This window comes from Bubalus bubalis, chromosome 18, assembly GCF_019923935.1.
Source record: "Bubalus bubalis isolate 160015118507 breed Murrah chromosome 18, NDDB_SH_1, whole genome shotgun sequence".
Classification (NCBI taxonomy): domain Eukaryota; kingdom Metazoa; phylum Chordata; class Mammalia; order Artiodactyla; family Bovidae; genus Bubalus; species Bubalus bubalis.
The window spans coordinates 50047244-50075142 of NC_059174.1; the positions used below are offsets into that span (position 1 = coordinate 50047244).

At 44.7% G+C, this 27899-nt stretch overlaps 1 long non-coding RNA gene across 1 annotated transcript; it reads right to left on the minus strand.

Annotated features, from left to right (window-relative positions):
- Positions 1–9463: 9463 nt before the first annotated feature.
- LOC123465098 lies at positions 9464–13165 on the minus strand. Its single transcript, XR_006640168.1, has 3 exons — positions 12860–13165; positions 12333–12443; positions 9464–9524 (listed from the first exon to the last, which is right to left on the minus strand). It is a non-coding gene; the product is annotated as an uncharacterized LOC123465098 (long non-coding RNA).
- Positions 13166–27899: the final 14734 nt, after the last annotated feature.

Below are 27899 nucleotides of genomic sequence, written 5' to 3' on the forward strand. Positions count from 1 at the left end.
TTGTTGTGTGTGTGTGTATGTGTATGTACATATGTATGTATGTATGTATGTATATATATATATATATATTGAGCTGTATGAACTGTTTGCATGTTTTGGAGATGAACTCCTTGTTTTTAAATTTGGTGTCAAACATTTTTTCCCTCCATTTTGAGGTTTGTCTTCTTCTTTCCTTTGGGGTTTTCCGTGCTGTTGAAAAGCTTTTGAGGTTAATGAGGTCCCTTTTGTTGAGTTTTGCTTTAATTTTCCCTCTTGTAAGAGTTGATCCAAAAAGAACTTGCTGCGATTTATGTCAAAGCGTGTTCTGCGTATATTTTCCTCGAGAGGTTTAGCGTAGTCGTCCCTCCGTTTAGCTCTTTAATTGATTTGGAGTTTCTTTTTCCGCAAGTGGTTAGCTGCTAAGTCACTCAGTCGTGTCCGACTCTGTGCGACCCCAGAGACGGAAGCCCACCAGGCTCCCCCGTCCCTGGGATTCTCCAGGCAAGAACACTGGAGTGGGTTGCCATTTCCTTCTCCAATGCATGAAAGTGAAAAGTGAAAGTGAAGTCGCTCAGTCGTGTCCGACTCCTAGCAACCCCATGGACTGCAGCCTACCAGGCTTCTCCATCCATGGGATTTTCCAGGCAAGAGTACTGGAGTGGGGTGCCATTGCCTTCTCTGAGAGATGTAAATTCTTTCACTTTTCTCTGTTTAAGGAACCTCCACCCTCTCCTGCATCCTGGCTGTTAACAACATGCATTGGCGGCATCCGTGTAGGAGTGTTCCCTTTTCTCCACAACCTCTCCAGAATTTATTGCTTGTAGACTTTTTGACAAAGGCCGTTCTGACAGGTATGAGCTGATACCTCATTGTAGTTTGCTTTGCATTTTTATAAGATTCATGATGTTGAAAGTTTTTCATATGATTAAAAAAAAACAACACTGTGAGCAAAAACGATCTCTCGAGATTGTCTTCTTGGCCATCTACTCTCATCTGAAATCTTTTTTCAGAACCTCCCCAAGGACAGTTGTTAAGGATAGGTGTTTTTTCCCACATCCCCTCAGGCTTGGTGACTGACTTTTAAGTACCCATTAGCACAGAGGTTTCCACTGTTGTTACCAAAAGCGGCCACAAGGCGGCAGCATTTCTTCATGCTCCACACTGGGTTTTTTTGTTTGTTTGTTTGTTTTCTGGCTAATTTTAATTTTCTATTGGGCTTCCCTGGTGGCTCAGAAAGTAATGAATCTGCCTGCAATGCAGGAGACCCGAGTTCAATCCCTGGGTCAGGAAGATCCCTGGGGAAGAGAATGGCAACCCACTCCAGTATTCTTGCCTGGAGAATTCCATGGACAGGGGAGCATGGCGGGCGACAGTCCATGGGATCGCAAAGAGTCAGACACGGCTGAACAACTAACACTTTCAGTTTCGACTTTCCATTGGAGTAGAGTTGATTTCTGTTGTTGTGTTGTTTTAGGTTTACAGAAACTTGAGTCAGTCATACACAGACATATAGCGATTCTATTAAGGGGGCTTTCCCCAAATAGGTTCTTTCAGTGTGTTCCGCAGACTTCCTTGTGCGAACAGCAGGTCCTTTAGGATTACATCTGCTAGTAAGTAGTGCATATATGTCAGTCCTAAACTCTCAATGTTCCCCTTCCCCTACCTTTTTAAAAAAAAATAATCATAAGTTGGTTTTCTAAGTCTGTGAGTCTGTTTCTGTTTATAAATTAGTTCATGTGTGTGAATTTATAGATTGTACCCATCAGTGATATATTTCTTTCCCTCTCGGACTGACTTCACTCAGTATGATAAACCTCAGTCCTTCCATGCTCCTGACAATGGCATTTTTTCATTCTCTGGGATAGCTGACTGTATTCCAGAGTCTCTTCATTTCTCTATTGATGGACACTCTGGTTGATGCTCTGTGTTGGATATCGTCAACAGTGCTGCCCTGAAAATTGGGGTGCACAAATCATTTTAAATGATTTAAAAATCATTTTATGATTTTCTCCAGCTCTAAGGCAAGGGGTGCGCTTGCCTTATCATGTGTTAAGTCTGTATTTAGTGTTTTAAGGAATCTCCATGGTTTTTCTTCATGGCTGCACCACCCATGTACACCCCCATCCCACAGAGTAGAGGATGCTCTCTTCCCCTCGCCCTCAGCAGCATTTAATTCTTTGTAGATCTTTAGGAAGATGGCCATCCTGAGCCATGTGAGCTGATACCTAACTGCAGTTTTGATTGGCATTTTTCTAACAGTGATCCCGGGCATCTTTTCCGGTGCTTTATGGCCATCTGGATACCTTCTTTGAACAAATGTTCATTTGGATCTTTGGCCTATTTTTTTGTTTTTTTTGACTTGATTGTTTTCTTGATATTGAGCTGCTGTTTGCATGTTTTGGAGGTGAATTCCATTTTTAAATTCAGTTGCAAACTTTTTTTCCCATTTTGAGGGTTTTTCCCCCCTTTGTTTAGTATTTTCCTTGCTGGGCCAAAGGTTTTGAGGTTAATGAGGTCCCTTTTATTGAGTTTAAATTTTTTTTCCCCATTATTCTGAGAATTGATGCAAAAAGAACTTGCTGCAATTTATGTCAAGGCATGTTCTACCTGTATTTTCCTCAAGAGGTTTAGGGTAATCATCCCTCCATTTAGCTCTTTAATTAATTTGGAGTTTCTTTTTCTGCATGGGGTTTGAGAGTGTTGTAATTTCACTCACTTTTCTCTTGTTTAAGGAACCTTCTCCCTGTTCTCCATTCTGGCTGTTAACAATTTACATTCCCAGCATCTGTATCAAAGAATTAGCTTTTCTTCAAACCCTCTCCACTATTGTTTGTAGACTTTTTGAAAAGGGCCCGTCTGACAGGTTTGGGAAGATACCTCGGTGCAGTTTGGGTCGGCATTTCTTTAACAGGGATCCTGAGCCCCTTTTCACGTGCTCTCTGGCCATCTGGATGCCTTCTTTGAGGAGTGTCCATTTAGACCATTGGCCCGTTTTTCTATTGGGTTGTTTGGATTTTTGATGTTGAGCTACATGAGCTGTTTGCATCTGTTGGAGATGAATTCCTTGTGGGTATCCTCATTTGGAAACCTTTACTTTTCCCAATCTGAAGATGGACTTTTTCTGTCATTTAGGATTTCCCTTGCTGTGCAAACCCTTAAGGTCGATGAGGTCCCTTCTGTTCACTTCCATTTTATTTTCATTACTCTCAAAGGTGGATCCAACAATAACTGCTGTGATTTATGTCAAAGTGAGTTCTGCATGTATTTTTCTCAAGAGGGAGAGAGTAATCACCTCTCCAAGGAGATCGTCAATCAATCTGGAATTCCTTTTTCTCTGAGGTTAGGCAGAGTGGTAATGTCATTCTCTTTTCACTAAGGAACTTCCTCGCTATCCTGCCTACTGACTGTTAACAATTTAACAATGCCGGCATCAGTACAGGAAGGGTCCCTTTCCTCCACAACCTCTCCACCGTTTATTGTTTGTAGACTTTTTGACAAAGGCCATTCTTACCGGTGTGAGCTGATGTGTGATTGTAGTTTTGATTTTCATTTCTGCAAGATTTCATGATTTTGAAATCCTTTCAAAAAAAACAAAAAACAAAAAACGGTATGAGTAAAACTGAACTCCCGAGTTTGGCTTTTTGACAGTCTGCTCTGTTTTGAATTCTTTTCCAGGACATTTGTTGAGGACAGGTGTCTTTTCCTTGCATTCCCGCAGGGCTGGTGAAGAGTAAGTGCTCATGTGAAAGAAAGGAAAGAGAAGTCGCTCAGTCGTGTCCGACTCTTTGCAACCCTGTGGACTGTAGCCTACCAGGCTTTTCCGTCCATGGGATTCTCCAAGCAAGAATACTGGAGTGGGCTGCCATTTCCTTCTTCAGGGGATCTTCCCGACGCAGGGATCGAATTCGGGTCTCCCACAATGGAGGCAGAAGCTTTAAACCTCTGAGCCCCCAGGGAATAGGCGCATAGGCACATGTGCACGTACGCAACGCTTTTTCTGTTGTTGTTACCAAAAATGGCCACAAGGAGGCAGCATTTCTTCATGCGCCACACTTTTGCTGGGGGATCACGGTAACAACTCGGAGAAGGCAATGGCACCCCACTCCAGTACTCTTGCCTGGAAAATCCCGTGGACGGAGGAGCCTGGTAGGCTGCAGTCCATGGGGTCGCTAAGAATCGGGCAACACTGAGTGACTTCACTTTCGCTTTTCACTTTCATGCATTGGAGAAGGCAATGGCAACCCACTCCAGTGTTCTTGCCTGGAGAATCCCAGGGACGGGGGAGCCTGGTGGGCTTCCGTCTATGGGGTCGCACAGAGTCGGACACGACTGAAGCAACTTAGCAGCAGCAGCAGCATGGTAACAACTTTAATCGGTGTAGGGTTGCTTACTGTTGTTTATCTGTTTAAAGTTTACAGGAATTTGATTCAGCTATACATAGACGTATATCGATTCTTTGCTTTTAAGGGGGCTTTTTCCAAATAAGATCTTTCAGTGTATTCTGTAGACTTCCCTGTGCTATTCAGTAGGCCCTTTTGGATTATCTATCTGATGATAAGCAGTGTGTTAATATGTTAACCTGAACCTCTTAATGTCCCACTTCCCCTATGTATTTTTTTAAGATAATCATAAGTTGGTTTTCTAAGTCTGTGAGTTTCTCTTTATAAAGTTCATTCTCTTTATAAAGTTCATTTTAATGAATTCATAGATTCTACCTGTAAGTGACAATATTTCTCCCCCTCTCTGATTGACTTCACTGTGTATGATGAATCTCTCAGTCCATCTATGCTGCCTCCAAGGTGTTTTTTCCTTCTTTGTGATGACTGAGTGTATTCCAGTGTCTACATGGACTAGTTACTCGTCATTTCTCTATTGATGGACTTTTTGATTGATGCTCTGCTTTGGATGTTATGGTGGCTCAGTGGTAAAGCATCCACCTGCAATGCAGGAGACTCAGGTTTGATTCCTGGGTTTGCAGCATCCACTGGAGGACGGCACGACAACCCGCTCCAGTATTCTTGCCAGGAGAATCCCATGGACAGAGGGGCCTGGTGGGCTAGAGTCCACAGGGGTTGCAGAGAGTCAGACGCGACTGAGCAGCTAATGCTTTCACTTCTGCTGTCTGGAATATTGTCAATCGTGCTGCCCTGAATATAGGGGAACAAGTATCAAGTTAAATTATGATTTTCTCCGGATCTGAGGCAAGGGGTGGGCTTGCCAGAGAGAGTGGTAACTCTGCATTTAGTGGTTTAAGAATTTCCATACTGTTTTCCTTTGTGACCTGACTGCCCATTGACATCCCTGACCCAGTGTAGAAGAATCTCCTTTCTCAGCAGCATTTACTCTTTGTTCTCTTTTGGAGGATGGCCATTCTGCCTGTGTGAGGGGCTGGCGCTTGCAGCTTTGATTGGCACTCATCTGACAGTGATGCTGGGCATCTTTCATGTGTGCTATGCCCTTCTGGATGCCTTCTTAGTGAAATATTCATTTCGATCTTTGGCATCATTTTCTGTTGGGTTGGGTTTTTTTTGTTTATTATTCTTTTAATTGAGCTTTATGAGCTGTCTGCCTGTTTTCTAGATAAATTCTGAGTTTTTATTTTTGGTTGCAAACTGCTTTTTTCCTATGCTTCGTGTTGCCTTTCTTTGTTTAGGGTTTTCCTTGCGGGGCACCAGCTTTTCAGGTTACTGAGGCCCCTTTTGCTGAGTTAGGTCTTATTGTTCATTATTCTAAGAGTGGATCCAAAAAAAACTTGCTGCCATTTCTGTCAAAGTATGTTCTGCCTATATTTTCCTCAAGAGCTTTTAGAGTAATCTTCCATTCTTTTAGTTCTTTAATCGATTTGGAGTTTCGTTTCCGGTATGGGCTTAGGCAGCGTAATTTTATTTGCTTTGCACTTGTTTAGGGAACCTCCATTCTCTCCTTTGAGCTGGCTGTTAGCAGTTTACATTCCCAGCATCAAGGTGGGATAGTGTCTTTTCCTCCAAAACTTCTCCGCTATTTATTGTCTGTAGACTTTTTGACAAAGGCCATTCTGACAGGCTTGAGACTTCTAGTTCTAGTTTTGATTGGCATTTCTCTAATAATTAGTGAGGTGAGCATCTTTATGGCCACCTGGATGCCTATTTGGGAGAAATGTCCATTTAGAACTTTGGCGCATTTTTTAATTTTTTAAATTGAACAGCATGAGTTGTTTGCATGTCTGGGGAATGCATTCCTTACTTTTTCCTTGGTTGCAAACATTTTTTTTCCCCTTGAGGATTATCTTTGTTTTCCTTTAGGGTTTCCCTATGGACCTAACAGAAACAGAAGACATTAAGAAGAAGTGGCAAGAATACATAGAAGAGCTATATAAAAAAGATCTTCATGACCCAGATAATCACGATGGTGTGATCACTCACCTAGAGTCAGACATCCTGGAGTGGGAAGTCAAGTGGGCCTTAGGAAGCATCACGATGAACAAAGCTAGTGGAGGTGCTAGAATTCCAGTTGAGCTATTTCAAATCCTAAAAGATGATGCTGTGAAAGTGCTGCACTCAATATGCCAGCAAATTTGGAAAACTCAGCAATGGCCACAGGACTGGAAAAGGTCTGTTTTCATTCCAATCCCAAAGAAAGGCAATGCCAAAGAATGTTCAGACTACTCCACAATTGCACTCATCTCACAGGCTACCAAAGTCATGATCAAAATTCTCCAACCCAGGCTTCAACAGTACATGAACCATGAACTTCCAGATGTTCAAGCTGGATTTAGAAAAGGCAGAGGAACCAGGGATCAAATTGCCAACATCCACTGGATCATCAAAAAAGCAAGAGAGTTCCAGAAAAACATCTACTTCTGTTTCATTGACTATGCCAAAGCCTTTGAATGTGTGGATCACAACAAACTGGAAAATTCTTCAAGAGATGGGAATACCAGACCACCTGATCTGCTTCTTGAGAAATCTATATGCAGGTCAAGAAGCAACAGTTAGAACTGGACATGGAACAGCAGACTGGTTCCAAATTGGGAAAGGAGTACATCAAGGCTGTATATTGTCACCCAGCTTATTTAACTTAGATGCAGAGCACATCATGAGAAATGCTGGGCTGGATGAAGCACAAGCTGGAATCAAGCTGGAATCAAGATTTTCAGGAAAAATACCAATAACCTCAGATATGCAGGTGACACCACCCTTATGGCAGAAAGTGAAGAAGAACTAAAGAGCCTCTTGATGAAAGTGAAAGAGGAGGGTGAAAAAGGTGGCTTAAAACTCAACATTCAGAAAACTAAGATCATGGCATCTGGTCCCATCACTTCATGGCAAATAGATGGGGAAACATTGGAAACAGTGATAGGCTTTATTTTCTTGGGCTTCAAAATCACTGCAGATGGTGATTGCAGCCATGAGATTAAAAGATGCTCACTCCTTGGAAGGAAAGCTATGACCAACCGAGACAGCATATTAAAAAGCAGAGACGTTACTTTGCCAACAAAGGTCCATCTAGTCAAAGGTATGGTTTTTCCAGTAGTCATGCATAAATGTGAGAGCTGGACCATAAAGAAAGCTGAGCACTGAAGAATTGATGCTTTGGAACTGTGATATTGGAGAAGATTCTTGAGAGTCCCTTGGACTGCAAGGAGATCCAACCAGTCCATCCTTAAGGAAATCAGTCCTGAATATTCACTGGAAGGACTGACGGTAATGCCAAAACTCCAATACTTTGGCCATCTCGTGTGAAGAACTGACTCATTTGAAAACACCCTGATGCTGGGCAAGATTGAAGGCAGGAGGAGAAGGGGACAACAGAGGATAAGACGGTTAGATGACATCCACGGACATGAGTGTGAGCAAGCTCCAGGAGCTGGTAATGGACAGGGAAGCCTGGTGTGCTGCAGTCCATGGAGTTGCAAAGAGACGGACACGACTTAGTGACTGAACTGAACTGATTGAATACACTGAAAGAACCTGTATGGGAAAAGACCTCCTCTCCCCAAACTAGATATATGTTCATGTATAACAAAACCAAGTTCCTGTACCTAAAACAAACACAGCATTGGAAATTAACTCTACTTCATTAGAAAATAAACGCTGCTGCTGCTACTGCTGCTAAGTCGCGTCAGTCGTGTCCGACCGACTCTGTGCAACCCCATAGCCCACCAGGCTCCCCTGTCCCTGGGATTCTTCAGGGAAGAACACTGGAGTGGGTTGCCATTTCCTTCTCCAGTGCATGAAAGTGAAAAGTGAAAGTGAAGTCGTTCAGTCGTGTCCGACTCCTAGCGACCCCATGGACTGCAGCCCACCAGGCTCCTCCGTCCATGGGATTTTCCAGGCAAGAGTACTGGAGCGGGTTGCCATTGCTGCTAAACCAAAACAAAAACCACAGCTGGAGCAGGTAGAAATGCTGCCCCTTGTGGCCACTTTAGTATCAGCAACTGAAAAACCTCTGCTCTTGGACGCTTATCCACCTGCTACGTGGGAGGCCAGGGTTCGATCCCTGGGTTGGGAAGATCCCCTGAAAAAGGGGACAGCTACCCACTCCAGTATTCTGGCCTGGAGAATTCCATGGACTGTATAGTCCATGGGGTCGCAAAGAGTCAGACACGACTGAGCAACTTTCACTTTCACTTGGACACTTGTATTCACCAGGCCTGTGAGAATGTAAGGGAAAAACACCTGTCCTCAACAAATGTCCTCAAGCAGGTCCTGGAAAAAGAATTCAAAAGAGGGCAGACAACAAGAGGGCAATCTCCACAGGTCAGTTTTACACTGTTTTGTTGTTATTTTTTTTAAATCATATGAAAAGCCTCCACACACTAAAATCGTATAGAAATGCAAATCAAAACTACAATGAGGAATCACCTCACACTGGTCAAAATGACCTTTGTCAAAAAGTCCACAAACAATAAAGGCTGGTAGGTTTTGGAGAAAAGGGAATTCTCCTGCACTGATATTGTCAATGTAAATTGTTAAGAGTCCATACAGAGGAGAGGGTGGAGCCTCCTTAAACAAGAGAACAGTGAGTGAAATTATGACACTCCCTATCCCCCTACAGAAAAAAATAACTCCAAAATGACTGAAGAGCTAAACGGGGGGACAATTACTCTAAACCTCTTGAGGGATTTACAGGGAAAACACACTTTGACATAAACGGCAGCAAGCCCTTTTGGATCCATTGCAGGAAGGGGGACCCCTCCCAGGGCCCAAAACTGGGATCTTGTCTAACACTCGGAAATGAATTGTCTGAGGAGACACATGCGCTGACAAAGCAAGAGATTTTCTTGGGAAAGGGCACCCGGCTGGAGAACAGGAGGGTAAGGGAACCCAGGAGAGCAGCTCTGTCACATGGCTTGTGGGCGGTGATGGGATTAGTTTCCGGGTTGTCTTTAGCTAATCATTCTGACTCAGAGTCCTTCCTGGTGGTGCATGCCTTGTTCAGCCAAGATGGATGACAGCGAGAAGGATTCTGGGAGGTGGTCAGATATGTGGTGTCTCCTTTTGACCTTTCCCGAATTCTTCTGGTTGGTGGTGGCTTATAAGTTCCGTGTTCCTTACCAGGACCTCCTGTCGGAAAACAATTCATGCAAATAGTTACTATGGTGCCTGGCCAGGGTGGGTGGTTTCAGTCAGCATTCTTCTCCTAACAGATCCACTTTTAAAATAATGAAAAATTAAACAAAACTCAACAGAAGAGCCTCTAACCTCAAAAGCTTTTGCATTGCAAGGGAAACCGTAAACCAAACTTAAAAACACCTGGGAATGAGGGGGAAAAATGTTTGCAGCTGAATTTAGAAACAAGAACTTTCTCTCCAAAACATGCAATCAGCTCATGCAGCTCAATACCAAAAAAAACAATCAACCCAGTAGAAAAATGGGCCAAAGATCTAAATGGACGTTTGTCCAAAGAAGGCATCCAGGTGGCCATACAGCACCAAAAAAGATGCTCAGCATCACTAATTACTGGAGAAATTCAAATCAAAATGGCAACAAGATATCACCTCACACCCCTCAGAATGTCCATCTTCTCAAAGATCTACAAAGATTAAATGTTGCTGAAGGCGAGGGGAACAGGGAATCCTCCTACACTGTGGGCCGGGAAGTAAATGGGTGGCCTGCAGCCATGAAGTAAAACAGTATGGAGGTTCCATAAAGCATTAACTATAGAGTTAGCACATGATCTGGCAAGCCCACTCCTTGCCTTAGATCCGGAAGGAAGATTAATTTTAAATGACACGTGCATCCCTTTTTTCAGGGCAGCACTATTGACACTATGAAACACACAGCATCAACCAAAATATCCATCCATAGAGAAATGAAGAGTAACTAGTCCTCTATACACTGGAATACACTCAGCCCTCAAAAAGAACAAAAATACGCCATACTGGCCGCAGCATGGATGGACCAAGAGATTTATCATACTGGGTGAAGTCTGTCAGAGAGGGAAAGAGAAATGTCTTGTCACTTACAGGTGGAATCTGTCATTTCATTCAAACGAACTAATTTATAAACAGAAACGAACTCACAGACTTAGAAAACCCACTTATGGTTATTTTTTATTTTTTAAAAAGGTAGGGGAAGGGAGACATTAAGAGGTTGGGATTAACATACACATAGTACTGGGAGGCCTGGCGTGCTACGATTCATGGGGTCGCAAAGAGTCGGACACAACTGAGCGACTGAACTGAACTGAACTGAGCTGAACTGAGTACTTATCAACTACAGAATCCAAAAGGACCTAGTGACTAGCACACAGAAGTCTACTGAACACATGGAAGGAACCGATATGGGAAAAGAATCTGAAAAAAGCCAGATAAACGTTCATGTATAACTAAACCAAGTTCCTGTATACCTATAACAAACACAACGTTGGAAATCAGCTCTTCTCCAATAGAAAACAGACACTAAATTACAAAAGAAAAACAGTGGAGCACGGAGAAGTGCTGCCGCCTTGTGGCCACTGTTGGTAACAACAACAGAAAAACCTGTTCTCATGGGCACTTAATATTCACCACGTCTGTGGGGCTGTCAGTAAAATACACAGCCCTCAACAAATGTCCCTGGGTTGGTAACGGAGAAAGAACGCAAAACAGAGCAGACTGTCGAGAGGACATACTCAGGAGGTCAGTCTGACTCTCACTGTTTTCTAAAAAATCACATGAACATATTTCAACATTGTGAAATCTTAAGAGAAATGCAAATCAAAGCTACAATGAGGTATCACCTCACACAGGTTAGAATGGGCATCGGCAAAAGGTCTAAAACCAATAAACGCTGGGGAGGTTGTGGAGGGAAGGGAACCCTCCTACAGCGGTGCTGGCAATGTCGATGCTAACAGCCAGCACACAGAACAGCGCGGAGGTTTCTCAAGTAAAAAGGGAATGAAATTAGGACACTCCAGAGAGAAAAGAAACTCCACATTGATCAAAGAGCTGAATAGAAGGCCACCAATCCAAATCTCTTGAGGAAAATATAGGTATAATATGCTTTGACATAAATCACAACTTTTTGGGTCTACCTCTTAGAGTAATGGAAAACTAAACTAAACAAATGGGGTCTCATTGACTTTAAAAGCATTTGCTCAGCAAGGGGAGCCATAAACAGGAAAAAAAAATAGAAAACCCTCAGAATGGTAAAAATTAAGTGAATGTTACTTGTTGAATATTAAGTGCCCATCAGCACAGTTTTTCCAGTTGTTATGAATGCCCTTGAATCATCCAGAAATCATCCCCCTCCCCAGTCCCTGGAAAAATTGCCTTCCACAAATCCAGTCCCCAAAATGTTGGAGACTGCTGCTCTATAGCATAACAATAAGAATACATCTAACAGAACTGACCACTACAGTAAAAATGACTACATATTAAACTTGTTTTTTAAGTTTTCCAAAACAGCAAGATCTTTCTTATATAGAGCTCCAACATAAATACAAATTAGAATGCAAAGCATATTTCAAAGGTGAACTAATTAGGTTTTGGAGGAAAAGTCCAGAAAGAAAGCAGCACTTTACTGTTACTTGTTTCTGGACAGATTCAGGTTCTGTGGGTGTTATTCTAGCCCTGTATTCATGTTTTGTCTCTATTTACTGACAATGAGAAGTTTGGGGGTTTTCCCGTAAAATTTAAAATAAATAACATTTTCTGTAAAGGAAAATTAACAAGCTAACTTGTTAACAAATTAACTTTATACTTAACAAGCTAACTTTATTCTTCAAGGAACTATAATAAGAGAAGAAATGAGCCTAAAGTTAGCAGAAGGAAAGGAATACTAAAAATCAGAGCAGAAGTGAATGAAATAAAGACCAGAGAACTAATAAAACAGGACAGTGAAACCAAGAGTTTTTTTTTCTCTTTCAGAAGAAAATGTTTCATTTCTTACCACTGGTAGGCACATGGCGGAGCGCAACCTTCCATCAGGCACCTAAGACTTGGAGCAGCTCAGTTCCATTCTGTCTTCCGTTCCTGTCTAGATCCGGCTGAATTAATTGCCCTCGAAAAAGCAAGAAACACGTTTTGGTTTCATCCCAGCGATTCACATTCTCCCTCCTCCTGGAACCCCCCTCCCACCACTTCACTCTCCTCGCTCCTTCTCCCAGTCCAGCCCAGCAGGCTTCACCTGCCCAGACACACCTCTTGGTCATCCTCAATCAGCACAACCAAGCCGCTCTGTTAGTCTCAAAACAAAATTCATACTTTGTTTTGTTTTTTTACTCCTTTGTCCCCTGTCGTCCTGATACGCTGAGAGCCGTGTGAGGACGAGCACTGCTCTCCTTACCCACTCACAGATGCTCTGCCCTCCATGTCTGCACACAGGGGGCCTCCCCTCCTTCTCTTCCCCAGCATCTCCCACAACAGAGGAAATACAGACATTCATTCATTCTGAGCTCTCCTCTGAATTATAATTACCTGCAAATTCCCAGGGACTCCAGAAAGCTAGGTTTTATATGGTAACGTCAATAAATCCCATAAAACCTTTTATGTTAGCAAAAAAAAAAAAAAAAAAATTGCACTTGAATTTTTGCTCAGTAAAGCCCCACTGGAAACCCCACGCTCTGCTCCCCAATCATCCTTCCATCCAGCCGGAGCCGGGGTGTGGTCAGTGGAGCAGGGTCAGCACGTTTCCTGCCCAACGTCAGTGCACAAACACAGCTCCAAGGTTCTCTCCTGTTGGAGACCCCTCTGTTTTTCGCTCAGCGGTGGAGCATAAAGAAGCACTCACCTGACTCTTGCTCTTTGCTCCAGAGTTCTGTGCAGGTAAGAGTTACTCAGGATGGACCAGGGGCTCCTGAGTCTGTAGTTATAGGGACTGGGTCCTGAGATGCGCTCTGCCCACAGAGACGCCATCACCACACCAGCTGCAGCATCAGAGACAACAGCAGCGTCTGCACGGAGCATCTGCTGTGTCTCCAATGAGAAGCAAATGTTTTCCTGGGCACAGTCCTCTTCCTCCTCAGATCAGAAGAGAAAGACAGAGGGAGAGAGAGACAGGGAGAGAGAGAGAGGCAGACAGAGTGAGACAGAGACAGAGAGAGAGACAGAAAGAGAGAGATACAGTGAGAGACATAGAGAAAGAGACAGAGACAGGCAGAGAGTGTGTGTGTTTCTTACACAAAGTAGCCTGCCAGGCTCCTCTGTCTGTGTGACCCCATGGACTGTGGCCCATCAGGCTCCTCTGTCCAAGGGATTTCCCAGGCAAGAAAACTGGAGTGGGTGGCCATTTCCTCCTCTAGGGGATCTTCTCGACCCAGGGATCGAAACGACATCTCCTGAGTTTCCTTCCATTGGCAGGGGGAACCTTTACCACTGCACCACCTGGGAAGCCCCTAAGGACAACTGCTGGCAATTATCCAGATGATTCCAATGGGGAGTGGAACAGCAGGCAGACAAGGTTCTCAGCCTTCTCTGGGGTAAGACTCGGTTTAGAATCAACATTGAGATTAGGCATTAACGGGACACTCCGAGGTGCATCAGGAACTTCCTTTGTGGGACTTCCTTGGTGGTCCAGTGGTTGAGAATCAGTCTTGCAATGCAGGGGACGTGGGTTAGATCCCTGGTCGAGGAACTAGGATCCCACACGCTGGAGCAACTAAGCCTGCGTGCCGCAACTACTGGGCCTGCGAGCTTTAGAGCCTGTGTGCCACAACTAAGACCCACCACAGCCGAATGCGTAAATAAATACTTTAAAAAGAGGAACTTGCTGAGTGCTGCCCCAGGTTACATGTGTGAGGTCTTGCACCAAGGCCACAGAAGCAGAGCCCAGAACCAAGGTCACCACCAAAGCTGACTGAGCCCCTTTGTAGCCTTGTCAAAAGGCCCTGATAATCACTAACAACCCTCCAGACTCCCAATTAAGCAAAGATGCCCACTCCAGTAAACACCCTATAGCATTCCAACCAATCACCTAACGCCAACCTTCCAGCAGGAATTTTCTTTGTCTTGATATAAAAGCTGGCTCATGAACACTCATGAACACTGTCAACTCTCCTGTCTGTCAGGAGTTGACAGCTGGCTGCGTTCACAGTGCCCGCTCTCCCTCTGCTCTTTGTTCTTAGTAAACTCACTCCCTTCTCAAGTGCTCTGGTCTGGAAATTCTTTTCCAACCCATGCTCATACTGCCTCAACATCTGGTGGCCTATGGGGATTGCTCTCAGGGGACCCTCCCCCAGTCTCCTTTCCTCTTTCCTTCTTCCTTGGGCCCTCTGCGAACAGGCAAGTGGCTGTGGAAGCAACTGAGGAACTCTGACCAGCGTCACCCTCTGGTGTGTCCCGAAGGCCCCACTGCTCGCTGTGCCCCAGCAGTTGCCGCCCAAATGGGTGAGGATCTCTCTTTTTTACTCCTTTCCAACTGAGGACTAGGCAAATCAATATTGTGTTGGCATGGGCCAGGCATTTAAAAGCCACTAGGGTGCCTGCCGCTAGAAGACACCTGTGGCAGAATAAAGGGAGTCATGGAACAGATCAGGCTATCAGAGCTTCTGCCCCTAAGACAACTTCCGTGCACTGTATGTGCCGTATTGGTTCAAGCAAGACACTGAGCCCATTGCCCAGGCCACCACCTCCTAGCAGGAGTAAACAGCAGATTAGCCCTCAGCTTGTCTTCTCTGTCTCTTTCACTTTCCCTCCCTCTGTCATGATTTAATTTACAGGGGCCTAGGAGTAGCCTCTGAATCATTCCAAAGAATGCCTGCCACGTGTCAGAGGATCCTCAAAAGGCGAGTCACGGTTGTTCCGGGAACACTCTCTCCGTCCTTTCCGGCCCTAGTCACCAGGTGTTTTCCACGGTTTGGGCCTAGGCTGGTGCCTAGCCACGCGGTTTTGTGCCACTCGTGGTCACACATTCAGAGGTGATCTCTCACTGTCGGACGCAGTTGCTGGGATGGTGGGCCATTTGGGTCGTTAGCCACACGGTGCCTCGTCACTCGCAGAGCCTTCATTGGGACAGCTGGAATGCCTTCTGTGGCCAGTGAATTCTCGGCACCCCATTCTAAAAATGGGCTCAGGTTTGTCTTGAGACCCTCCCTCAGACTCACCTCTAGGCTGTATTCTGAAGAACTGGAAAAAAAAATTTGACCCTGAAAATCTTAAGAAGAAAAGGGTCACTTTCTTTTGCAACAAAACTTGGAGCCAGTACAAATTGAGGAACCAAGAAAAATGGCTTCCTCGTGGCCCACTAAATTACAACACAATCCTCCAATTTGATCTCTTTTGATGTTCCTTCTGCTCAAAACTTTATGACACTCAGTCAGATTCCAGATCTCAGGGGCTCATGCCACATATGTCTTTCTGCTGCTGCCCTATCCCCTCATCCTGCTCTGTCTCTCCCTCCACCAGGTCTCCTGGTCCAGAACTTTTTCCTATAATCAAAAGCCTGGAAAAAACTCTTCTAAAATTCTAAAGAATCCCCTTCTAACTCCTCCTGTCTCTTGGGGCAGTGGGGTAGGAGAGAAGGAAGTGGCAACAGAACTAAGCTTCCCCTATTCCTACAAGTTCCCTTACTCCTTCAGATTCTTCTAATCAAACCAAGATCCCACCATCCCAGAGGAACAATCCCTGCTGGGAAAACACCTTATCAGTCAATCCGCACCTGTGACCAGCACCAATGTGAATTTGAACACTCTCCAATTTAAAAATTTAAGCTACAAGACCATGACTACAGAAAGGAAAAAGACAATATAGCCATGATATTCTTTAGAATCCAGAAAAAAAAAAAACTGGCTAAAATGAAATCTTTTTGAAATTGCAAAACTATTTCTTTTTGCAGGTGCAATTAGGAAAAAGCTGGCTTGTTAAGATACTTTGTTTTTGGAGTTCTGACCCTGCCTGAGAAGCAAAAACATTCCTAGGAAAAAAACTGAAGTTAACTCTTTTCATGTCCTTGAGATACACAGCCCACTCTGCCTGAGACTCCAGCTGAGAGCAAATTAGTAGAACTTCAAGCCAAGGGGGAAAAGGGGGCAAAGAGATATTTTAAATCTCAAGTGGAAAACTATGAGATCTCTGTCTGTCCAGATATATGCATGCCTCAGTGTGTGTCTTTGATTTGGATAATATTGTTGAGGCTAATTTGTCAATGAGCTCTATTTAATTGGCCTAAAGAAAAGTAGGGCTTCTCTGGTGGCTCAGATGGTCAAGAATCTGCCTGCAATGCAGAAGAGCCAAGTTCAATCCCTGGTCGGGAAGATCCCCTGGAGAAGGGAATGGCTACCCACTCCAGTATTCTTGCTTGGAGAATTCCACGGACAGAGGAGACTGGTGGGCTACAGTCCATGGGGTCGCAAAAAGTCAGACACAACTGAGCGACTAAAATACATACACTAAAGTAAGCACTTATAAATCAAGCGATTCTGAATTCAAGAAAAAGTAAACTACATGAGTTTCAGGCTCATGTAAACTGGGAAATATTCACTATTACGTTAATCAGTTCAGTTCAGTTGCTCAGTCGTGTCTGACTCCTTGCAACCCCATGGACTGAAGCACGCCAGGCTCCTTTCCCAGTTTGGAGCCAGTCCGTTGTTCCATGTCCGGTTCTAACTGCTGCTTCTTCATCTGCATACAGATTTCTCAGGAGGCAGGTAAGGTGGTCTGATATTCCCATCTCTTTCAGAATTTTCCACAGTTTCCTGTGATCCACACAGTCAAAGACTTTCGCATAGTCAATAAAGCAGAAGTAGATGGTTTTCTGGAACTCTCTTGTCTTTTCAATGATTCAACGGATGCTGGCAATTTGATCTCTGGTTTGTCTGCCTTTTCTAAATCCAGCTTCAACATATGGAAGTTCTTGGTTCACGTACTGTTGAATTCTGGCTTGGAGAATTTTGATGATGACTTTGCTAGCGATTGAGATGAGTGCAATGGTGCACTAGTTTGAACATTCTTTGGCATTGCCTTTCCTGGGAATTGGAATGAAAATTGACCTATTCCAGTCCTGTGCTTACTGCTGGGTTTTCGAAATTTGCTGGCATATTGAGTAGAGCACTTTCACAGCATCATTTCACAGCAAATTTTAGGATTTGAAATGGCTTAACTGGAATTCTATCACCTCCACTAGCTTTGTTTGTAGTGATGCTTCCTAAGGCCCACTTGACTTTGCATTCCAAGATGGCTCTAGGTGAGTGATCACACCATCATGGTCATCTGGGTCATGAAGATATACCCATTTGAATGCAGAGTTCTGAAGAATAGCAGGGTGAGATAAGAAAGCCTTCCTCAGTGATCAATGCAAAGAAATAGAGGAAAACAATAGAATGGGAAAGACTAGAAATCTCTTCAAGAAAATTAGAGATACCAAGGGAACATGTCATGCAAATATGGGCACAATAAAGGACGAAATGGTATGGACTAACAGATGCAGACACTATTAAGAAGAGGTGGCAACAATACACAGAAGAACTGTACAAAAAGGATCTTCATGACCCAGAAAACCATGGTGGTGTGATCACTCACCTAGAGCCAGACATCCGAACAACCTTATAGGTAAATAAAAAGACTGTCTCAAAGAAATCTCAAAGCATAGTGGGGCCCTCTAGAAGAAAAAATCCACCTCAACAAAAACTGATGACAGACCTATGACATCTACAGTCAACGGACCAAACATATTAAAAGCAAATTAGACTTGGCTGTGTTTAATAAAAATTAGAGTAATGGTAGAAAAAAATTTGTCTCATTGAATATTAAATCCTAGTTCTGTTAATTAAGGTTAGTGTTTACTAAGATTCATTTCTGAAATAATTATTTGTTGTTATAAAATTTAATTAAGTTCATAAGAGGACATTCTAAGTTTGTTTCTGAAGACTAACTTCATGATCAATCTTTGGATAAAGAGCAGATGCTCCATGATCTACAACCAGAGGATGAACACCAGCTTATAGTCACTCAACAAACTAAGTCAGACGACAAGGTAAATACTGGGCTACCCCTAATAGAAGCTCTTAAATTCTTACTTGTGACGTTACTATTACTGCTAGCTATACTGCTTTCTATATTGCCTATTTTACAGAATTGCTGTCTTTTACATTACCAACTGTGTGACTGAGTCTCTAGTAGAAGGATGATCTATAGTTCCATATGAGATCAATGATTATAATAATGTAACTCTAGGTATGAGAAGAAGCAAAAAGACGGAATGTTTTCATGCACTATGCTGCTTAGTCACTTCAGTCGTGTCCGACTCTGTGTGACCCATAGATGGCAGCCCACCAGGCTCCCCCGTCCCTGGGATTCTCCAGGCAAGAACACTGGAGTGGGTTGCCATTTCCTTCTCCAATGCAGGAAAGTGAAAAGTGAAAGTGAAGTCACTCTGTCGTATCTGACTCTTTGCGACCCCATGGACTGCAGCCCACCAGGCTCCTCCATCCATGGGATTTTCCAGGCAAGAATACTGGAGTGGGGTGCCATTGCCTTCTCCGTCATGGACTATAAGAGACTACTAGTAAGGCAGATATGATCCAGGACTTTTGCTACTTTCATAGCCTAGTCCAGTAACAGCACATTGAGTGGACAATCAAAACATCTTCACTAGACCTGGGAATGAGCATTCCTAATATATCTTCACTAGACAAACATTCCTAACATCGTGGGACAAAGTGATCACAATATGCCCCTGAAACCATGGTCAAATCTATGGCCATGAAGGGAGTCTGAGGCTGGAAGCTGGCACTTGCCATCTGCCTCTACAAAGATGAAATCAGGAGCCACTATAGTGGCTGACTTTCTACACCGGCAGAAAGGAATTCAGGGTAGAAATCATGAATGAGGCGTTCTGTGCTCTAAGAAAAACTGGCAGGACAGGCCTTCAGATAGACGTTTTCAATTAAAGATTTTCATGAACCCCAATTCTTGCATCTTCTCATACCTGGAGAAGCCCCAACATCACAGACCAATCTCTGGCCTTGGTTCTCCTGACTAGCCCCTCTTTTAGACCCCTCGGCAGTTTTTCTACTTGTATTAATCTTCAGGCCGTGTATCTCTAACCTTCTTGTTAAGTTTGTTTCTTCTAGAATACAAATAAAATCTCCAGATGCTGATGCAACAAGGATACCAGCTGGTTGACACACGGACTATGCGAGAACAAGCGGCTTTCTCATTCCACAGACGCTCATCTCCCTCCAAAAATGCACCCTGACAGTGTGGGCATTGGGACCAGGACCCCACGACCCTCCTGTCCAGCAGGAAGAAGCCAGAGCAGTTTCTGCCCCTTTCCCCAATGACTCGGGTCCCCACATCGCAAGAGAGGATAGGCAGGTAGTTAGACATGAGCAGGGTATAAGGGGACAAAGATTTGGCCCATTAATAAGAGGGGGGAACACTGAATCCTGCCCCGGGGCACAGGTGTGAGGTCTTGCACCAAGGCCACAGAAGCAGAGCCCAGAACCAAAGTCACCTCGAAAGCTGACTGTCCCACTTTATAACTGTTGCCAAAAACCCCCTGCTGCTGCTGCTAAGTCGCTTCAGTCGTGTCCGACTCTGTGCGACCCCATAGACGGCAGCCCACCAGGCTCTCCCATCCTTGGGATCCTCCAGGCAAGAACACTGGAGTGGGTTGCCATTTCCTTCTCCAATGCATGAAAGTGAAAAGTGAAAGGGAAGTCACTTAGTCATGTCCGGCTCTTAGCGACCCCATGGACTGCAGCCCACCAGGCTCCCCCGTCCCTGGGATCCGCCAGGCAAGAACACTGGAGCGGGGTGCCATTGCCTTCTCCAAAAAAACCCCTAATAGTAACTTAAAAGCTGCCTGACTCCCAATTTAGCAAAGACGCCCACTCCAGTAAACACCCTAGAGCATCCCAGCCACTCACCTAATGCCAACCTTTCAGCAGGAATTTTCTTTGTTTTAAGGCTACAGAAGTTGGCTATTAACTCATGAACACTGTGGCCTCTCCCTGGTCTGTCAGCAGTTGTCAGCCAGCTGCGCTCGCGGTGCCCACTCTCTCTCTGCTCTTTGTTTTTAAGAAACTCACTCCCTTCTGAAATGCCCTGTGTCTGGAAATTCTTTTACAACCCGTGCTCAGACTGCTTGAACAGTGTAGACTTGGGAGCTTGGGAGGCAGGCTCCCCATATGAGCAGAGGGCCCAGAGGCACCAGCACGGCCTTGAGAGGAGGGTGGGGGACACAGGGCCCGGGAGCCAGTCTTCAAGGGATAGAATAGGGTCAGAACAGAGGGAAGGAGGAGCTCTGCACCACAGAGGAACCCTCCCAGTGGAAGGACCATCCCCACAAGGGAAGCATGTGGATGGTGTGGACCCCAACAAGCTCTGAGCTTCCCAAGGGAGGCTGGTGGTTCCAAAGGGCAGGATGCGCCTGAGGCCTCTTTTTGCCTGAAAAACAGAAACTACACTAGTAATCTCATCTCTGCAGAGTCATTCCTCACCCCGACTTTCCCCTCCCATCCCCCAGGACAGCAACTTTCTCTTCTTTCCCTGCCCCCTAAACTCGTCCCCCTTCCCCCGCTCTTCTAGATCATTCTGGGTTCTGCACACTCCTAGGCCTGCCCCATCCTCCATTTCCTTCCCTTCCCACTTCTTGTATTCTAGATTCTTCTGCCCACTATACCCTCCGCTCCCTGGGCCCTGGATCCTTTTCAGCCTCCATGTGGCCTCAGTTTCACCTACTCACACATTTCACCATCTCGCAAACTCCATGGAGGAACGTTTGGCGCCCCCACGTGGACATTCATTTTCCTGCAGGGCTTCCCCCAGACGCTGGAGGTCCCAACCAGACCCCCTCTGAGAGCAACCCTGCCCTTCTCAGCCTGGTTCCAGCTGGAACCTGGAAACCCTGCCCTCTTGTCCTACATTCTAGGCCCTACCCCAAGCCGTTCCCTCACTTCCCCAGGGCTGGAGTCCAGGAACCCTATTCTGGCCCCCATCCCCACTGCTCATGTCCTTCATTTTTTGAATCGTCTGCACCCTCAGCTCAAGACTTCTGTCTCCTCCAGGGTCCTGACATCCCCCAACTCCTACTCAAAGTCTGCCTTTCTAGCCCCAAAGGATTCCAATCTCCTTCTCCACCTGGTTTCCTGGACCCTTTCTCCACCCACTCCTCTTCCCTGGGACTCCTTTGTGCCAGGAGATTTATGCCTGCGTGTCGCTAACTCCCTTCACAAACGGATGCAAAACACATAGAAACACACACACACACATACAAATAGATATAAACACACAAATACACAGACACACACACACACCCGTGTACACACACGTATGTAGGCACATAGCTACATACATACACACAAATAGACATACATATATGGATACATATTCACACACACTCAACCCACAGATCTCCCTCACCAAGGCCTTGATTGATTGGCATGGAGCTCTTCTCTGAAAACCCCGCCCCCTGGGCTTCCTCTGTGAAGCGGGCACCTCCCATGACGTCTTCCGGAGGATATAAATTTAGGGTGTGTTCTGAGAGGAACACCCACAACTCAAGCTTGCGCCATGTCTTCACTTCTTTCGCTGATCGTGGACAAGGTCTTGGAAGTCCGAGAGTGGGTGCGGGCTAAATTTCTCACACAGAAGGTAAAAAAATTTTCCGTGATGTCCTGGACTGGATGCTCTTACACAGCAGGGTCCCCCAGTCGGCTGGGGAAGGGCACCTGGCTGGCCAGGAAGTTGCCCACTCTATATGGGGATCTGGTCAACAGAGGGGGTCTGCCAGATGAACCTTTAATGGGCATCTGCCCTGTGGGTGCCAACTTGGGAGTTTGGGGCGGGCTGATCCCGACCTGTTGGGAGGGCGAGGAGCCATGGGGCCTTGAGAGGAGTCAGGGCTGCGCGGGGCCCGGGCAAGGGAGAGAATTGGGTGAGAACAGAGGGAAGGAGAAGCTCCACGCCACCGAGGAGCCCTCCAAGTGTAAGGACCGTTCTGGGAAGGGAAGTGTGGACGGTGTGGACCCCAACAAGCTCTGTGCTTCCGAAGGCGGGCCTGGAGGCTGGCAGTTCCAACAGCGGGAGATGTGACTGAGGCTTCTTTTTGCCTCAAGAACTGAAACTGCACAAGCAGCCCCGCCCTCACATCCGCTTTCCCTTCCCTTCCCCGAGGGCAGTAACCCGCTCTTCTTTCCCTGCCCCCTAAACTCGTGCCCGCTTCCCGGCTTTTCTAGCTCCTTCTGGGCTCTGCCTACCACAGTCTTCCTCATTCTTACTCATCCTGTGCCCTCGTGTTCTAGATTCTTCTGCCGCGCTCCCCTCCCCTCCCTTGGCTCTGGCTCCTCTTCAGCCTCCGCTGTGGTCTCACAGCGGTCTTCACTTGCTCACAGATCTCAGCCTCACACAAGCTCAGCGGAAGCACATTTGAAGCCCAGAGATGGACATTCCCTTTTTTGTTACATATACTAGTTTGTGGTATTTTGTTAAATTCCTCATGTAAGTGATATCATATAGTATTTGCCACTGTTTTCTCCCACTTAATAGATCATGTTTACTCTTTTATCTAACCAAAAGCATCTAAAGCACACCAACTGAGAAATGAGAAAAGGATGCAAATGAACTTATCTACAAAACAAATAAAATTATAGATGTAGAAAGCAATCTGATGGTTACCTGGGGTAAGGAGGGGAGGGATAAACTGGAAGACTGAGGTTGACATGTATACACGACTATATATAAAATAGATGAGGAATAACGACCTTCTGTATAGCACAGGGAACTCTACTCAGTACTCTGTAATGACTTACATGGAAAAAGAATCTAGAAGAGTGGATATATGTATGACTCACTTTGCTGTATAACTGAAACTAACACAACACTGTAAAAATAGAAAAAAAGATTTTTAAGGAAGGAAAAGAACAAAACTCTTAATGGAAAAGAAAATGAAAGTCAAAGCAATATACATGTACCAGATACATACCAGTGTCTGGTATATATTATAATAATATGTATACTAAAAAAAAAATATATATATATATATATATAATATATATAATACGGGGCTTCCCGGTTGACACATTAGTAAAGAATCTGCCTGCCAACACAGGAGATGCAAGAGATGTAGGTTCAATCTCTGGGCCACGAAGATCCCCTGGAGTAGGAAATGACAACCCACTCCAGTATTCTTGCCTTGAAAATTCCATGGACAGAGGAACCTAACAGGCTATATAGTCTATGGGGTCACAGCCGGACACGACTGAGCACACACACACACACACACACACGTATATAACATACATGATATATATCATAATATATTATATATAATACATAATACAATATATAGTAGATATATATCATATAATATATAATACATAATACAATATATAGTAGATATACATATTATGTTTGCATGCATAATATATATTTTCCGTGGGTTTCGCTTAGATAAATTAATGATATATGGAACAAAACAAGCCCTGAAACCCTTGAATTGTTGGGTTGCCCAGTCCGAGGGATGCTGATATTTATACTAGACAAGATAGCAACCAGTTAAACGTGAATTGTTCATAAAACAATATCATGTACATCTTTAAAAAGATGTTTGGTCGCCAACCAACACAAGCCGTTACAGTTTAATTTCTTTTTATATATCTGTTCGGAATCTATGCTATCTTTGCGAAATCTTAGAAGACGACATCGTATATTATTGTTAAAGAAGCCGCATCATTCAGGGAAGTTAACAGTAGAGATTTGGATATCCTTATTAATTATAAATACTGACTCCTCTTGTCCAGCAGGAAGAAGCCAGAGAGGGTTCACTTGTTTCGATGATCATGGACAAGGTCGTGGAAGTCCCAGAGCATGTGGGGGCTGAATTTCTCACACAGAAGGTAACAAAATATATAAAAATTATTTTAACAACATGTAGAATGGAGCAAGCCCTGAAACCCGTTTACTGGTTGATGCCATACCCAATCAGAGGGATACTGATATGTGTTCTACACAAGATAGCTTCGGTGGCATGCAACTGGATGGTCATGAAATTTTTTAAAAAAAAGAGCATATATATATTTGAAAAGATGGGTGATCAACCAACAGAAGTGATTGTGGCTTGATTTCTATTTCCATTTCTATATGCATTTGGGATCTCTACTATCTTTGTGAACTATGTTTGGGGTTTTTTGTGGGGGGAGGGGGGCTTTTCATTTCTTCCGCCTCTTTGAGAAACACAGGCTTTATTTATTAGGTTACTGCTGGGCAGAGGTTACAAAAGGGCTTCTGGGCTTCCTCCCAAGCTGGAGTAGATAGATACTCCCAGAGGAGTAGTGTGTTTCCTCTGTCCTCCCCCTCAAGGCTGAATGCGGATGGCCCCATGTAGCCCGAAGGCCTCTCCCTGGAGGAATGGTTTTTCCGTGATGTCCTGGACTGGATGCTTCTTACCCAGCAGGGTCATCCAGTCCGCTGGGGAAGGGCATCTGGCTGGCCAGGAAGTTGCCCACTCTATATGGGGATCTGGTCAACAGAGGGGATCTGCCAACTGAACCTTTAATGGGCATCTGCCCTGTGGGTGCCAACTTGGGAGTTTGGGGCGGGCTGATCCCGACCTGTTGGGAGGGCGAGGAGCCATGGGGCCTTGAGAGGAGTCAGGGCTGCGCGGGGGCCCGGACAAGGGAGAGAATTGGGTGAGAACAGAGGGAAGGAGAAGCTCCACGCCACCGAGGAGCCCTCCAAGTGTAAGGACCGTTCTGGGAAGGGAAGTGTGGACCCCAACAAGCTCTGTGCTTCCGAAGGCGGGCCTGGAGGCTGGCAGTTCCAACAGCGGGAGATGTGACTGAGGCTTCTTTTTGCCTCAAGAACTGAAACTGCACAAGCAGCCCCGCCCTCACATCCGCTTTCCCTTCCCTTCCCCGAGGGCAGTAACCCGCTCTTCTTTCCCTGCCCCCTAAACTCGTGCCCGCTTCCCGGCTTTTCTAGCTCCTTCTGGGCTCTGCCTACCACAGTCTTCCTCATTCTTACTCATCCTGTGCCCTCGTGTTCTAGATTCTTCTGCCGCGCTCCCCTCCCCTCCCTTGGCTCTGGCTCCTCTTCAGCCTCCGCTGTGGTCTCATAGCGGTCTTCACTTGCTCACACATCTCAGCCTCACACAAGCTCAGCGGAAGCACATTTGAAGCCCAGAGATGGACATTCCCTTTTTTGTTACATATACTAGTTTGTGGTATTTTGTTAAATTCCTCATGTAAGTGATATCATATAGTATTTGCCACTGTTTTCTCCCACTTAATAGATCATGTTTACTCTTTTATCTAACCAAAAGCATCTAAAGCACACCAACTGAGAAATGAGAAAAGGATACAAATGAACTTATCTACAAAACAAATAAAATTATAGATGTAGAAAGCAATCTGATGGTTACCTGGGGTAAGGAGGGGAGGGATAAACTGGAAGACTGAGGTTGACATGTATACACGACTATATATAAAATAGATGAGGAATAACGACCTTCTGTATAGCACAGGGAACTCTACTCAGTACTCTGTAATGACTTACATGGAAAAAGAATCTAGAAGAGTGGATATATGTATGACTCACTTTGCTGTATAACTGAAACTAACACAACACTGTAAAAATAGAAAAAAAGATTTTTAAGGAAGGAAAAGAACAAAACTCTTAATGGAAAAGAAAATGAAAGTCAAAGCAATATACATGTACCAGATACATACCAGTGTCTGGTATATATTATAATAATATGTATACTAAAAATATATATACATGATATATATATGGGGCTTCCCAGGTGACACAGTAGTAAAGAATCTGCCTGCCAACACAGGAGATGCAAGAGATGCAGGTTCAATCTCTGGGTCACAAAGATCCCCTGACGTAGGAAATGACAACCCACTCCATTATTCTTGCCTAGAAAATTCCATGGACAGAGGAACCTAACCGGCTATATAGTCTATGGGGGTCACAGTCGGACGTGACTGAGCATGCGCGCACACACGTATATAACATACATGATATATATCATATTATATCATATATAATGCATAATACAATATATAGTAGATATATATTATGTTTGTATGCATAATATATATTTTCCGTGGGTTTCGCTTAGATAAATTAATGATATATGGAACAAAACAATCCCTGAAACCCTTGAATTGTTGGGTTGCCCAGTCCGAGGGATGCTGATATTTGTACTACACAAGATAGCAAGTCGTTAAACATGAATCGGTCATAAAACAATATCATATATATCTTTAAAAAGATGTTTGGTCGCCAAATAGCAGAAGCCATTATGGTTTAATTTCTTTTTATATATTTGTTCGGAATCTATGCTATCTTTGCAAAATCTTAGAAGACGACGTCGTATATTATTGTTAAAGAAGCCGTATTATTGAAGGAAGTTAACAGTAGAGATTTGGATATCCTTATTAATTATAAATACTGACTCCTCTGTCTAAGAGAGAGGACTGATTTAAAACTAGGGAGACATCCCTAACATGATAACAGGTTTCAGGAGACACAGATTACCAGCTTGGCTTCCTGTGGTAGCCGCTAAACTGTGATTTCCTCCAACAATGGCAAACATTAAGAAATCGAACTTTTGCTGCTCCAAGCAAGACACCAACTGTGCCTTCCTGGCAATGAATAGACTTGACCCTGGAGATAAAGGATTACCAAACTGTCATCTCGTCTTCTGCCTGGTTCTGTGCTGACCGAGACTCCAACCAGGCGCAGAGCAGGGGAAGGGCCAGATGGTGACCAGGCAGGACCCTAGGAGGCTTTCCCAGAATAAAGCCCCAGCCGAGTCTTCCGCCTGCCTTTTGTCTGTAGAAAATCTTTCATCAAAGAATAAACTTGGGGACTTCCTTGGGGGTCCAGTGGGTGAAGACTCTGAGCTTCCACTGCAGGGAACGCAGGTTTGATCTTGGTTGGGGAACGAGAATCCTACTTGCTTGCGATGCGGCCAGAAAATAAAAGTAAAAATTTTTTTAAAGAATAAATTTAATCAGAGAACTGAGAAAATGCAGAAAGAAAAGGAAAACAGTCAAACAAGCCAAAATAATAATACTTCAGCCATTAGACAAAGTCAAGGACCTTTATTTAGTTCTTCCTCAAGGTCTACAGATATTGTTCTGTGCCTTATATGGGAACTGTTTAGCAGATACTCAAACCCCTACCAGGTGGAGGAAGTTAACTGTATGTCGCCCACAAGCAAGTCAACCCCAGACCACTTGGAAACAGAAGGTTGATGACGCTGCTTCTTCATTACCTCCCCACCGACCACAGCTCCGTAAACACTGTGAGACTCCTCACTACCACCACCAGGCTGGGACGCACAGTCTTAAGGCATTGCCTGCTGTGGCCCTCTTTGCCTGGCCAAACAGTAAAGCTACTTTCTTTCTACTTCACCCAACTCTTCCTTAAAGGTTTCATCCTGCACCACTGTACAGAGGCCGGATTTGGGCAACAAATTGGGCAGTCGGTATGGGGTTGACTTAGGGGCAGCCCCACGGGGGTCCCCTGGCTTGATCAGACTCTCCGAGGTCAATCCTCCATGCCAGGC